The sequence below is a fragment of the Pseudorca crassidens genome, chromosome 20, assembly GCF_039906515.1.
Source record: "Pseudorca crassidens isolate mPseCra1 chromosome 20, mPseCra1.hap1, whole genome shotgun sequence".
In the NCBI taxonomy this organism is placed as follows: Eukaryota; Metazoa; Chordata; class Mammalia; order Artiodactyla; family Delphinidae; genus Pseudorca; species Pseudorca crassidens.
The window spans coordinates 53337531-53350758 of NC_090315.1; the positions used below are offsets into that span (position 1 = coordinate 53337531).

A 13228-nucleotide genomic window follows, 5' to 3' on the forward strand; every position below is an offset into this window, starting at 1 on the left:
TTGGCTTCTCTTGTTGCAGAGCTCGGGCTCTAGGTGCTCGGGCTCCAGTAGTTGTGGCACACAGGCTCAGGAGTTGTGGCTCACGGGCTGTAGAGCGCAGGCTCCGTAGTTGTGGTGCACAGGCTTCGTTGCTCCGCGGCACGTGGGATCTTCCCAGACCAGGGCTTGAACCTGTGTCCCCTGCGTTGGCAGGCGGATTCTTAACCACTGTGCCACCAGGGAAGCCCCCTGGGCATGAGTCTTGATGCCATTTTCTCACTGATGAAATGAAGACTGTGCTATCTGTCGTGCAGGGTTGTAGCGAAGTTTAGAACCACCCTCTCTAAGGCACTCAGCACAGTCCCTGGGGTAACGGGAGTGCTCATGAATTAGCACGTATTAGTACATGTCTCATTTCTTTCAGAAGGTGTGGGTCACTGCTGAGCCTCCCTTTCACTGCCACGTGTGAATGTATGACGTTTGTCCTTCTCACAACCCCACTGAGTGCTTTCGGGTCCCCCAAGAGGTCTCTTAGAAGCTCTTAGAGGCTGCTCTCGATGAACTCACGGTTCCTGTCCTCAGCTTCTCCCACGTGAGGCCTTCCCTCTCCCTGTTGTTCACAAAGATGCTTGCAGGAACCTCATCAGCACCACTGATGCTGGTGCCCGTCACCCCTGCCCAGACTCATGTCTGTGCCCAGGGCCCTCTCCCAGTGCTTCCAGCATGGCCAAACCCTCAGGGGCTAGAGCAGGGAGGACTCTTCTGGAAACCTCAGTGCATCAAAGCCCCAGGGTGTTCCGTATGGCTCCAAGCTCTTTCACACTTAGTCCTCTGGACCCTGGAGCTGCTCAAGTGCCCCCCTGTTCTGAGGACTCCACATCAGAACAGCTGGATGTCTGTGGGGTCAGCTTGTGAACCTACCTTTGGGGAAATTACTGTCCTCCCAGTTTTCTTCCTCCTTACTAGGAGCATTCACCCCCCGTCTCTCCCTGCAAAACCTATGGCAAGTCATTCTGGGGAATTTGACCCATACAGGTGCTCTCCACCAGTTCAACACCCCTGAATTCCAGATTGAAGTTGAAATCACCAGTATCGTCGCTGTGTGAGTGTTATAGCAGGTGACTAAAAAATGCTTAGGCAGACTACCAAGCAGTGATTGCAGGAACGTCCCAGCTCCTTGGAAAGAACTTTTCAGCAGAGAACATTTTCCAAAATTGGAACTACAGGCTCCCAGCCCCTTGTTCGAAACTCTTGGGGCTAGATGTGTTTCTGACTTTTTCAGAATTCAGGAAGATGATATGCTGCATATTTTGTGTGTGTTACACAGGGTGGCAAACTTAAAGCCCAGGTCCAAATCCAGTCTGAGGATTGTTTTTGAAAATAAAGTTTTATCGGTACGCAGCTACGCCCATTTGCTTCAGTGTTGTCCATGGGTGCTTCTAGCTACAGTGGCACAGCTGAGTGGTCAGAGAACACAGGCCCACAAAGCGTAGATAGTTACTATCTGGCTCTGTCCCCTGGGGGGCAGCACCTTGTAATTGAACACATGACTCTCTCTGCATCAAAATGAGTGGATATTCACGCTCAGATAAATGACTTACGAGTTGGCTCTTGACAGTTTTTCTGCCAAGTATCTGTTGCAAGAACTTTCTGTGTTCAGCACCCTTTGGTTTCACAGGGTCCTTTCCAGTTTTGACCCTGTGGGCAGCAGGAATGCAGCAGAAGGGATGGTTTCTTATGTGCGTGCTTGTTTTGTTAGTAAAATCAAGCTTATCGTCTCCAACACACTTTGTTCTTTGAGTCCAGAGTGCTGCCTTCCAGCCTGGGGCCCTGAGGCATCCCCTGTACCCCGGCTGGGGTGGAGGTGGCAGGCCCTTGGGGCCAGCATAGAACCACCTTATTTATGTCCGTGTGTCCTGCTGGGCTTGCTTCCACATCATCCCTGAAGCTGAGCCTGGGGATCTGACCCCGTACCTGTCAGTGCACACGTCCCGACTTCAGGGAAGCATGTGGGTCTTTGGGCCAAAAGGGACGGAGTGCACGGCCGATGAAGGACCCCGCTCCACCTTAGCAGGGACGGTTGGGGTCCTGACAACAGGCTCTGCCTTGAAGCACTTTATGTACGCCCCAGAAATACTGACATAGTTGTCTGCTAAATGCATTCTTAGCCTTCTGTTTTCTGCGGCTTCTTTCGATGCTGAGTTTAATCCGTCAACCCATGTTTAATAATCCCTTGCTCTGGACTGGGTGTTGTAAACGGTTCCACCCTAATCTTGCTGAAACGTGAGGCACTGACAAATTCAGAAATAGGGAACGTGTTCTTCGTTTTGCGACTCTCTTGTGTGATGGTAGCTATAAAATCATTTTTATAAGTTTTAGATTTGTAGTTAAATTTGCATATTGGGATTTCCACCATTTCTGGAAGAGCGCAGGCGAAGTTATGATGTTATGGAAACATGACCGTACGCTTCTTGCCTACCGAGCCTGTAGTCTGATAGCACGTAGCCATTCTGGAAGGTGCATATAGGAGAAGTCACGGCTCCGCTGCAGATCCCAGATCCCCTGGGTCATGGGCTGTCTTTGCTCTCTTCTCCATGTCCTAGGACCCGTGCATGGTAGGCTCAAACATATGGAGGGAAGGAAGGAGGGAGGGAAAAACCACTGTCTTAGAAAATCAGTGGAGTCATCTTCAAGAAAATAACCTCAGTTAGCCTCCCTCCCCTCTCATCTAGATTTCTCTCCTCTAAGCCACTTGGGTCCCCTTGTCTCACACAGATACTGGTGACAGTTGTTCTCTGGGGGTGTGTGAGCCCATGCGTGCATGTGCACTCACACACACAGCTTTTTTTATTTTTCTAATTATATAAGCAAGTAGGACATTATTTAACATTTGTTTTGTTTTAACAAGGGACAAAGTTAAGATCGTGGAGATACCATCTGAAAAGAGGCAAGAACCCCATGTGATGATCTGGGCAGCCTCCCAAGACGTTTTTTAAGGTGTACACTGCCAGAGAAAGAGTCTGGACGTTTTGTTCAGTTGTGCGAATTGACCGGTCCATTCAGTTTTAGAAAGTGGTCGCGCTCCTGGTGGGTCCGCTGATTTCCCCAATTACCGCCTGGAATCGACATGTCCATTCTCACGCTCGGTGCAGTGACTAGGTGTGAACACAGGTGGCGCACGTGAGCCGCCACGCCAAGCGGCCCCTTCGTTTTGCCTGCGGTTGAGCCCTGGCTGTTATGAGGCGGGCGGACGGGGACCCCTAAGATTTGTCCCCAGTCCACAAGCTGGAAGTGAGTTCCCCGACCACGCGCCTGCTCCCATGGCCCTCGCAATCCCTCCCATGGGCTCCACCCCGTCCTGCCCCATTCCAGTACATCCTCTGGACGCCAGGTCCCCTCTGTGCCATCGCGGGGTCCCCGTCCACCCGCCCATCCACACAGTGCCCCGAGTATCCCAGGAACTCGGGAAATGTTTTTTTAAGTGGCGGGGGTGAAGCTGCCTTGCTATATTTTGACATTTCTGTCAACCAAAGTATGAACGGACCTTTGTGTAGCACCTCTTCATTTGCACAGTGCCTATGGTGTGACAAACCGTGAATCAGAAAGGATTTTTTTAATCTTCATTTTATCATCACTGTATCAACAACAGTAGCAACTAATGTGTATTGAGCCTCCACTGTGAGCCAGACATAGCGTTCAGCACCGCTCAGGGGTCATGTAATTAAATTTTCAGGACAAGCTTTGGGGGTTGTGACCATCCACATTTTGCTTGTGTTGGAAGCAGGAAATGACTGGCCCAAGGCCACCAGGCAGGGCAGCTACTCGGGTCCCCATGTTCCTGACATCACACACCTTGCTTGTGGACACTTTGCATCTCAAAGGGGAAGCACTGACGCAGGTCTCATTTTGGACCTTGTATTAGTTTCCCAGGGCTGCCCTAACAAAGAACCACAGACTGGGCGGCTCAAACACCAGAACTTTATTGTCTCACAGTTCTAGAGGCTGCAAGTCTGAGCTCCAGGTGCCGGCAGGGTTGGTTTCTCCTGAGACCTCTCTCCTTGGCATGCAGACAGCCATCTCTTCCCTGTGTCCTCACGTGGTCTTCCTTCTGTTTGTGTCTGTGTCCTAATCGCCTTTTATTGTGAGGATACCCCCTTGGATCAGGGCCCATCCTAATGGCCTCATTTAACCTTAATTACCTCTTTCAAGGTCCTGTCTCCAGAGAGTCCCATTCTGAGGCACTAGGGGTGAGGACTTCAACATGTGCACTTAGGAGGGCGCTGAACACTGGTGTTCAGTGCAGGCGACCAAGCCGGAAACGCTTTAATCCCTGTCCTGTGTGTAATGGCTCATGTGAGAGCCTCCCTCCACCAAAGATAGAGCTGAGAGAGAGAGAGGGAAGAAAGCCTGGACTTGCTTCCCTGCGTCGCGTGTCACTTTGTGACTGAACGCTCAGCTGACAGGCTTTTCACTGGCGCCTGGGATGTGCCCAGTGTGGCTCTTCCCCAAGTCAGAGGCCTGGAGTTGGAGAAATCCACAGTCCTCCGGGTTGCTGTGGGCCCAGAGACCTTATCTAGGCTACTGTCATTGCAGGGCAAGGTTTGCTCACCTTTTTGTGTTAAGTGTAACATAAGCAGAAAGGGGCATATGCTCTCCATGTGTACCTCAGCCGCTTTGCACACACGTGTGTAACCGGCCCCCACGTTGACAGGATGATTCCGCAATCCCAGCCGCTCGTGTCCCCTTCTAGCCACTTGCTGCTGCGAAGCTTCTAGCCTCAGCTGCATACGGTTTGCACGTATCGAAGCAAAGAGAGGCCAGGTCGCAGCGGAAAAGCCGTACACCTTATCTTTTTCTGGATTCCTTTAGACCCAGCTCTTCTCCTCCTCAACCACAGGCCACTGAAAAGGCAGATCCATCTGTCGCCTCACTTTGCTCTTCTGTTAGATGGGGGGAGACCACCTCTAGTTAATAACGAGTGTGGGTACCTAGGACAGCGTTAGATACACAGCTGGTCAGGATGGTGCACTTACTAGCTAATGGGGAAAAGGATAAATAATATTATCCTTTTAGCTTTCTGGAATAGGAAATCAAAGGAACTGGCCTAGCCAGGAAACAAGAGGCAATTTTAACTCGGTGTTTAGGAGAGATGGTAGTTAAGGTGCTGAAGGGGCGTGGCCAGGGCTTTTCACTGACGATGTGTTGATCGCCTGGCTCTGGAACCCCTGGGGGGCTCCTCCAATGGTCAGGGTGCTCTGCGTTTTACAGGTTTGCTGCCTGCAGCCTCGTATAGCACTTTCTATATCAACCAGAAGGAACGAGGGAGCTTGGGCCTTTGAAGGCTCAAGCTGTTCCTGGAAGGGAGAGAGTAACTGCATTGTTGGCACATGTGCCTTGGCCAGACATCTTATCCACACCACACGCCAGACGTTGGACAGGGTGGGACAGTTTCTTGTCCCCTGTCTGCTGCACCCAGGACCACTGTCCTCCATCAAGTTCACATTTGGCCCAACATTTTAATATTCACCTGTGTTCTCCCTGCTTCTTGATGCACTTGTACTGCACAAGAATTGATTTTCAAGAAATACATTTGGGGTTGTTCTTTTTTCTTCTTGCGCACACTTGGGTTGGCAAAGTGCATATTTGCGTGGAAATAACCTTTAGTGAGCTCTTCTTGCAAGTGTGTCAGATTTATAAGCATCACGACCGTAAAGACATATTTCTGGATCTGGATTTCCTCCTCAGTTTGTTTCTTCTTTCATTTGTCATGTCTGGGTCACCACGCACTGGATTTATTTGGTTGGGGTTTTGGTTTTTGAGCCATTTCTTGGCCCAGGTTGTGCTTCTGTATATTAAAGCACCTCACCAGATTTTATTTCATTTTTTACATCTCAGTTTCAAAATAAAATAATCCCATTGACAGGTTGTTCACAGGCTCCTTCTGGTGAAGATAAAGCGTGTGGTCCATACAGCCTTTTCCCTCCCATCTCTCCTCCCAGCCCCCACCTTGGTCCACAATTGATCTTTGAAGACGCTGGGTTTCAGTCGGCAGGGTAGAGCGAGGAAACCAGAGGGTTTTAACTCACACCTGTGAAAGTGCTGGGGCTCTGAAAGAATGTTAATGGCCAGAATAGGGCTGCCAAGCTCAGTGGGATTTTGCTTTAACCTGCGTAGCCTTCTGATGAACTGAACTTTCCAGTGAACTGATAGCTGCATTGGCTCACGCTCCAGCCGTCCTCCCCCCGACCCAGTTCCTCCTCGTATGACATTTGCTTCCGTGTCTCCCTCTGCTCCTTCCGTGTCCTTATCGTCACCCACTCCGTGTCTCTCCTGGACTGATTTCTCTTTCCCTCTTCGCATTGATGTGCTTTTCTTCCTTCAGCTTCGTTTCTCCTCTTACCACACACATTCCTGTTTTCCTCATGTCTGGCAGCCTCAGACTTGGCCTTTATTGGCCGGCGTATAACGTTCGATGTTTCACTGTCCTCGCCGAACCTTGTGTTGCTCTGGTCTCGCAGACAAGGTGACGTGGGTTTGCCCTTGAACCTGCCTTGGCTTTTCTTGATGCTTTGTGCTTCTGGAGGTCCAAGTTCGTTGTTGCACTGGTTGAAGGAGGGTTTCCATTGCCCAGGTATCAGCTGCTGACATTTAACTGTACATTTTAAGGGCACCTGTATTTTATTTCATAATACCTGGGCAGTGGTTAGTTCTCGGAAAACCTTGGAAAAATATGATTACTTGGAAGAAATACAGTGTTCTGTCTTTTTTCTCTCCACCACCGCCTTGCCCTGCACCAAGATTCTAAGCTCAGACTTATAAATGGGTCCTAAGGTGGGCCCAGGGCTTCCCTGGTGGCGCAGTGATTAAGAATCCGCCTGGACGCAGGGGACACGGGTTCTAGCCCTGAGCTGGGAAGATCGCACATGCTGTGGAGTGACTAAGCCCGTGCGCCACAACTGCTGAGCCCGCGTGCCTAGAACCCATGCTCCGCAACAAGAGAAGCCACTGCAGTCAGAAGCCCACACACCGCAACGAAGAGTAGCCGCTGCTCGCTGCAACTAGAGAGAGCCTGTGCACAGCAACAAAGACCCAATGCAGCCAAAAATTAAATAAGTACAAATAAACTAAGGTGGACCCATTGATTCCCCGTCTCCTGGTGGACACCTGCTGTGATTGCCCTGCTGGGATTCAGAACCTGTGATTTGCTTCTAACCAGTGGAAAGTGGAAATGATAATGGGATGTCACTTCCTTGATTAGGCTCCATTACATGGCAAAGTGAAGGGACTTTGAAGAAATGATTAAGGTCGCAAATGAGTTTAAGTTGACTTAGAAGGGAGAGTATACCGGGTGGGCCTGACTTAGGTGAAAACTGCTAAAAGAGAGACTCAAGTCAGAGAGACTCTCCATTGTTGGATTTGAAGAAGTAAGCTGCCATGTTATGAGAGGACCATGTGGCAGGGAACTGCAGGTGGCTTCTGGGAGCTGAGAGTGGCCCGAAGTAGCCAGCAAGAAAATGGGAACGTGAGTCCTACAACCTCAAGGAAATGAATTCTGCCAACAAGCTGAGGTGGTCAAACTTCCACAGTGAAGTCGCTGATGAGACCACAGCCCAACCGATACCCAGATTTCAGCCTGGTGAGACCCTGAAGTTGTGAACCCAGGTCCGCGAGCTGTGCCCACACGGCTGGAAACTGTGTGATACGATACGTATGCTGTCTTCAGCTGCTGAATTTGTGGTAGTTAGTTACACAGCAGTGGAAAAGGAATACATTCTGGATAGCAGAGACTTCACCTTTCTTTGATATTCTCCTGCACAGCAAGTTCTGAGTTCCTTACCAGGCTTCAGGAGACAGCCAGGTAGTTGATGACCCCAGAATAAATACGTATTTTGTAAGAAGCCCTATTCCTTCATGATTTTCAACTATACACTAAGGGGGAAATTATGTATTATACAGTACCGGGCTTTGTATGAGCATTTAGGCACACTTGCACTTACAGGCACATGTTGTCCATCTGAAAATATGGTCAGGAGCAGCTCTCGTTGCCAGCATGTGGCCAGGATGCGTCATCTCATGACTCACTGAGGGGAAACAAGGTGACTTCAAGGTATAGGTCACACCATCTGCTTTATGGATGAGGAAAGGAAGAATCTATGGCATCTCTCAGGTGGAAGTCAATAAAAGTCCTCTGTCTTGAATCACATTGACCTAAGAGGTCATATGATTTCCATGCATTTACAGAGCAACCCAAGGGCAGAAGTGAAATTGGAATTTCACTTGTGAAGATCTGAAACCTTGTTTTATTTATGTATTTATTTTAAAACCCTGCCCATACCTTTTATTTTTAAAATTTTTTTCTTGGCCTGAAATCACCTTTGAAAACTCCTTGGATGCCCCAGCATTTTTTTTTTTTTCTAAAAGGGATGTATTTCTCACTGTCAGGCCTGATTGGGCTGTGAAAAGTCCTTGTTGCCTTCCGTGCTCACCCAACCCTAAGTAATTGTCTGTAGGTTCCTTTTATTGTCACCTCTGAAATAAGATGAAGAAACCAACAGTTTGCTTTAGAAGGCATTAACTTTTTTATCACGTTAATACCGACTCATATCTTATTTCCCACTTGCAGTAAGAAAACCATTCAAATCTTTCTCTCACAGGACAATATCTTTAATAGCTTCTGTGTGTTTCCGATTTTTGGCTGTTTCTGTATAAACAGACTAATCTAATAGCATGCTGAACCATCTAACTTGGCAGAAATTCAGAAAATCACTCATTTCTATGGCAAGCTGGGATGCCAAGAAGGAGGGGGAATCCTTACTTTTATGGCAGAAAGATTTTTCTTAAAGTTGTCTTTCATGGGCTTCTCTGGTGGCGCAGCGGTTGAAAGTCCGCCTGCCGATGCAGGGGACATTGGTTCATGCCCCGGTCCGGGAAGATCCCACATGCCGCGGAGCAGCTGGGCCCGTGAGCCATGGCCGCTGAGCCTGCGCGTCCGGAGCCTGTGCTCCGCAACGGGAGAGGCCACAACAGTGAGAGGCCCGCGTACCGCAGAAGAAAAAAAAAAAAAAATGTTGTCTTTCATGAACATAATATGTCTATCTTTTGAAATTCCCCAGCACCTAGCCTGGAAATTATTTATTGCAGAAAGACACAATGGCGAACGAGAAACTTATTCCCAGTACAGTTTCTGGCTTGCGTTCGTTTGCCTAAAGGAGCAGGGTCATATGCACACAGTTTTGAACGCTGGCATGGTTATAAAAGATGGTAGTCTCCTCTAGGGCATGTGCATAGAGCCCTTTCCATCCTGGAATCTAAAAGGTGAGAACAGGGACTTCCCTAGCACTCCAGCGGTTAGGACTCGGTGCTTCCACTGCAGGGGGTGCGGGTTCGATCCCTGGTCGGGGAACTAAGATCCCACAGGCCGTGTGGCAGCCAGAAAAAAAAGGTGAGGACATCGTGGCCCCGTGCAAAGCCTTGTTTGTGGCCTGGCCAGCCCAGAGTTCTTCCTCTGTCACTGGAACAAGAGCCTGTTTTGGGGAGAAAGTGTTCTTGCTGACATTCTAGGAGACCCCCCCCCCCCACCCCAGCTCACCACTTTAATTTGTTGCCAACTGCACATCACAGATCCCAGGTGGCCTAAAAAGCCCTGGCTCTCACTCCTGAGCTCCTACATTACCGGAGAGCATCACACATCATGCTGGTGGAGCCACGGGCAGCTCAGCTTTTTGGAGTCCCCTGCAGTTCCATCCGTAGACCAGGGTCACCAGGACCCCAGCTCTGGGCCCTGTGCTCTGCACGCCTCCATGGCTCCCTTCTAGCTGTACCCCTCCCCCTCGCCACAGGAGAGGAATTCCTGGGGGCTTGTGTGCCCCCTTCCAGGGTAACTGGGACCCCAAAATTCCCTCCCCAAAAAACAACCCCCAACCCACTTCTAGAATATCATATGCTTTTCTGTATACTATCCTTTCGTTTCATCGAGCATACTTAGTTTTAAAAAAATTTTAATGAACTTTGTTTCTGATCGATTTTAGATTTGCACAGAAATTGAGACCATGGTACAGAGTTCCCATACACCCGCACACCCAGCTGCCCCTATCACTAACATCGTCCATTTATCGTTGGGTATATTTATTGCAATCGAAGAACCAATACTGTTATATTAGTAACTAAAGTCCATAGTTGGTACAGATTTCCTGAGTTCTTCCCTGCTGACCGTTTTCTGTTCCGGGATCCCGTCCAGGACACCATATTGCATTTAGTCATCATGCCCTCCTTCGGCTCCTCTGGGCAGACTTTCCTTGATTTCTGTGACCTTGACAGTTTTGAGGACGACTCATCCGGGCTTATGTGGATGCCCCAGTGTTGGAATTCGTCTGATTTGTTTTCACGATTAGGCTAGGTGTATCGTTTCTCAGGGGGGAAGACCACGGAGGTAACGTGCCATCTCATCCCATCACATACAGGGCGCATACTGTCCACACGGTTATCACTCGATGTTGGCCTCCTTCACCTGGCCAAGCTGGGATGTGTCAGGTTTTCCCACTCAGCAGTTACTCTCTTCCCCTCCGTTCCGGACGGTTCTTTTTGGAGGAAAGTTGCTGTGTGCAGCCCGTACTTGAGAAGTGGAGACTTACGCTCTCACTCCTTGTGGGCAGGGTATCTACATAAAGTATCTAGAATTCTTCTGCAGGGCAGATTTGTCTCTTCTCCCCCTTCCCCCTGCCATTTATTACTTTATTCAGTCATTTATTTATATCAGTGTGGACTCATGGATATTTCTTTTATACTTTGGGTTATAACCTAGTACCACTTTATTTATTGTGTTGCTCCAGTCAGGGACTCTTTGAGTTGGCTCCAGTGTCTCTTTGAGACACTGCCATCATTGGCAGGGTGTGTTTTTATTTTTGTTTTTTTTTCCTCTTTTGTTTGTTTTTTGCCCCTCTCCTCTACCCTCCTCCTGTCCCACACACGTCTACCAAGGCCAGCATACCGCCGTGATCTCTGGTATCACAGTGGCATCAGTTCCTCCTTTATGAAAAATCACACTAAAACGGTAAGGAGTGTGGGTGAGTTCACTCTCATTTAACATTTTATTACTCTACATAATTCAGGGATCTTACAGGGCTGTCTCTTATTTTGTGTGTTTGCCACCATTCCTGCCCCAGTGGATGAACTTTAGAACCTTCCTGGCCACACAGCCAGGTCTCCAAGTTCCAAACAAGGCAGGCTGTCAAAACTGTGTCCTAATCCTGGCTTAGTCCCCAACTTGGGCCTCTCAGGTTGATCTGCGCCCTCTTGATGCCCTTGTTTCCTCACCTTCGTAAATAGGGGTTTGCCTTGGCTGGTCTCCGGTGGCCCCTTCAAATCCTAACATTCTCTGCACCTCCAAGTCTTTGAGTCACGGCTCAGGATGCCAAAAAAAACGAGTAACTGATGAGAAATGGGAAATCTTAGTGCAATCGTGGAGAAAAGGAGAGAAATACGAAGAAAGAAGACTCAGGAGAAGAAAGAAGAAGAATGAATATGGGGTTGGGCTGGAGAGAGAAGAGTTGACACGGACAAGAAAGAAGTAACCTTGATGCTGATCCCTGTGAAAATTCTGGAACAGACAGTTAAATCCATGATTTCTGAAATTTTAGTGGAGAAAGTGGAGACCCCTAAGCAACAACACAAGTGGCATCTCTACTAATTTTATGTCATTTTGAAAAAGGTTGAGCAAATAAAAGATGCAAAATAGAGTATATAGTAATTTCTGGTATGTGGCTTAACACGAGCGGGGCACTTACGCAGCCTTAATGAGCACATGATGTCCGGGTCGAGGAAGGCAAACATCCCGTGGGCTTGGCATTGGTCACACTGTCTGTAGTCTTACTTTCTGTCTTGAGCGTCACCCGTGAAGACTGCTAATGACAAACTGGAACGTTTTCAACCTGACGAAGATACAAGAGGCACCAGCTTTTGAAGGCTCTTCGAAGGACAGTAGATGGCTGTCCTACAGGGGAATGAAATTCACACGACGGACAAGTGCCCTTTATCAGGGATGGAAAGGCAGAGTCTGGTTGCCCAGCTGCCATCTGAGGGATGCCTCTGTGAGCACCAAAGACTTTTCCTCTTGTCAGATTCCGTGGTGCTAATGTTTCCTTTTCCGTTCTCTGGTTCTGAATCCCCACCCCCACCAGAAGCCCTTTTGTTTGTTTAAAATGAAGATTCCCTGGCCTGTCATGGACACTTCGTTCAGGAGTTGGGTGGCAGTGTGGGTTCCGGGGTTCTGTATGTCTGTCTAGCTCCCAAGGTGATTCTGATACACCCTTGGAGCCGAGAAGCACCCTCCTAACGGAATTGGCACCTCCTTAAGAAATGAGATCCATCTTCTCTTCCTTGTTTGTATGCCTCCCCATGCAGGCATAATTATATAGAAGAAGCACAGAAATGCTTGTTGGTGGATTTATTTCAGCTTTTTTTTTTTTTTTAGCTCCCTTTGTCTGAAACTTTGCAGAATAAACCCCACGTTCGCCCCGTGCTTTGTTGGTAGCGTGCTAGAACAGGATTTCACCATCTTAAATTGGGGGTTACTTTCTTGGTTTCAGCTGAATTATGAAAGGGAGGGGAGAGACCCTTGGAAAAGTATGAATATTGATGCTGAGGACTAGCCAGTACCTTCCCTTCCAGCAGGTTCCGTGAGGGATTAAGAGGCCGGCTGTTTAGGACCTCCCATTAGTGATGGTTTCAAGACCCCTCCTCATTGTGCATTTATCTTGCAAGGAGCATATTTAGGGAGGTTTCCATTCTATTTTATCTGCAGAATTACTTTCCTTTCCGAGGTCTTTTGTATGAGTATTCCCTTGAACCCATTCCAAAAAGTGGATTTTTAACCCAATAGACCATAACTGCAGTGTTTTATCGTGCATACATATTTCAGAATGTGAATGTAAGTAGATTTAGCAAAGTTAAAATAAAATTAAAAATTTTCAAAGGGCGCTACTGCTTGCTTTCCCATGTTGGACTTTTCCCTTTGGAGTTCTTATGCCATTTAAAAGATTCTCTAAAAACAGTAAGATTTTTGCACTTGGGTCTTTCTTTTCTCCTACAGAAAACACTGATGGGGTTTGGCCTGCCTTTGTCTCCCTGCAGTGTCCTTGGTGGCAGTGGAGGATCAATCTGAGAGTTAATGCCATTAAGATTACGGTTGTGCTGTCAGTATGGTTTCTTATGGGCACGTTGCTTCCCTTCCTGTTTCTCTTGAAATCCCTTC

At 48.4% G+C, this 13228-nt stretch overlaps 1 protein-coding gene across 2 annotated transcripts in view; it reads left to right on the forward strand.

The window, feature by feature from the left end:
* WWOX (WW domain containing oxidoreductase) overlaps positions 1–13228 on the forward strand; it is a 978254-nt gene that overhangs the window by 443017 nt on the left and 522009 nt on the right. The window lies entirely within an intron of this gene.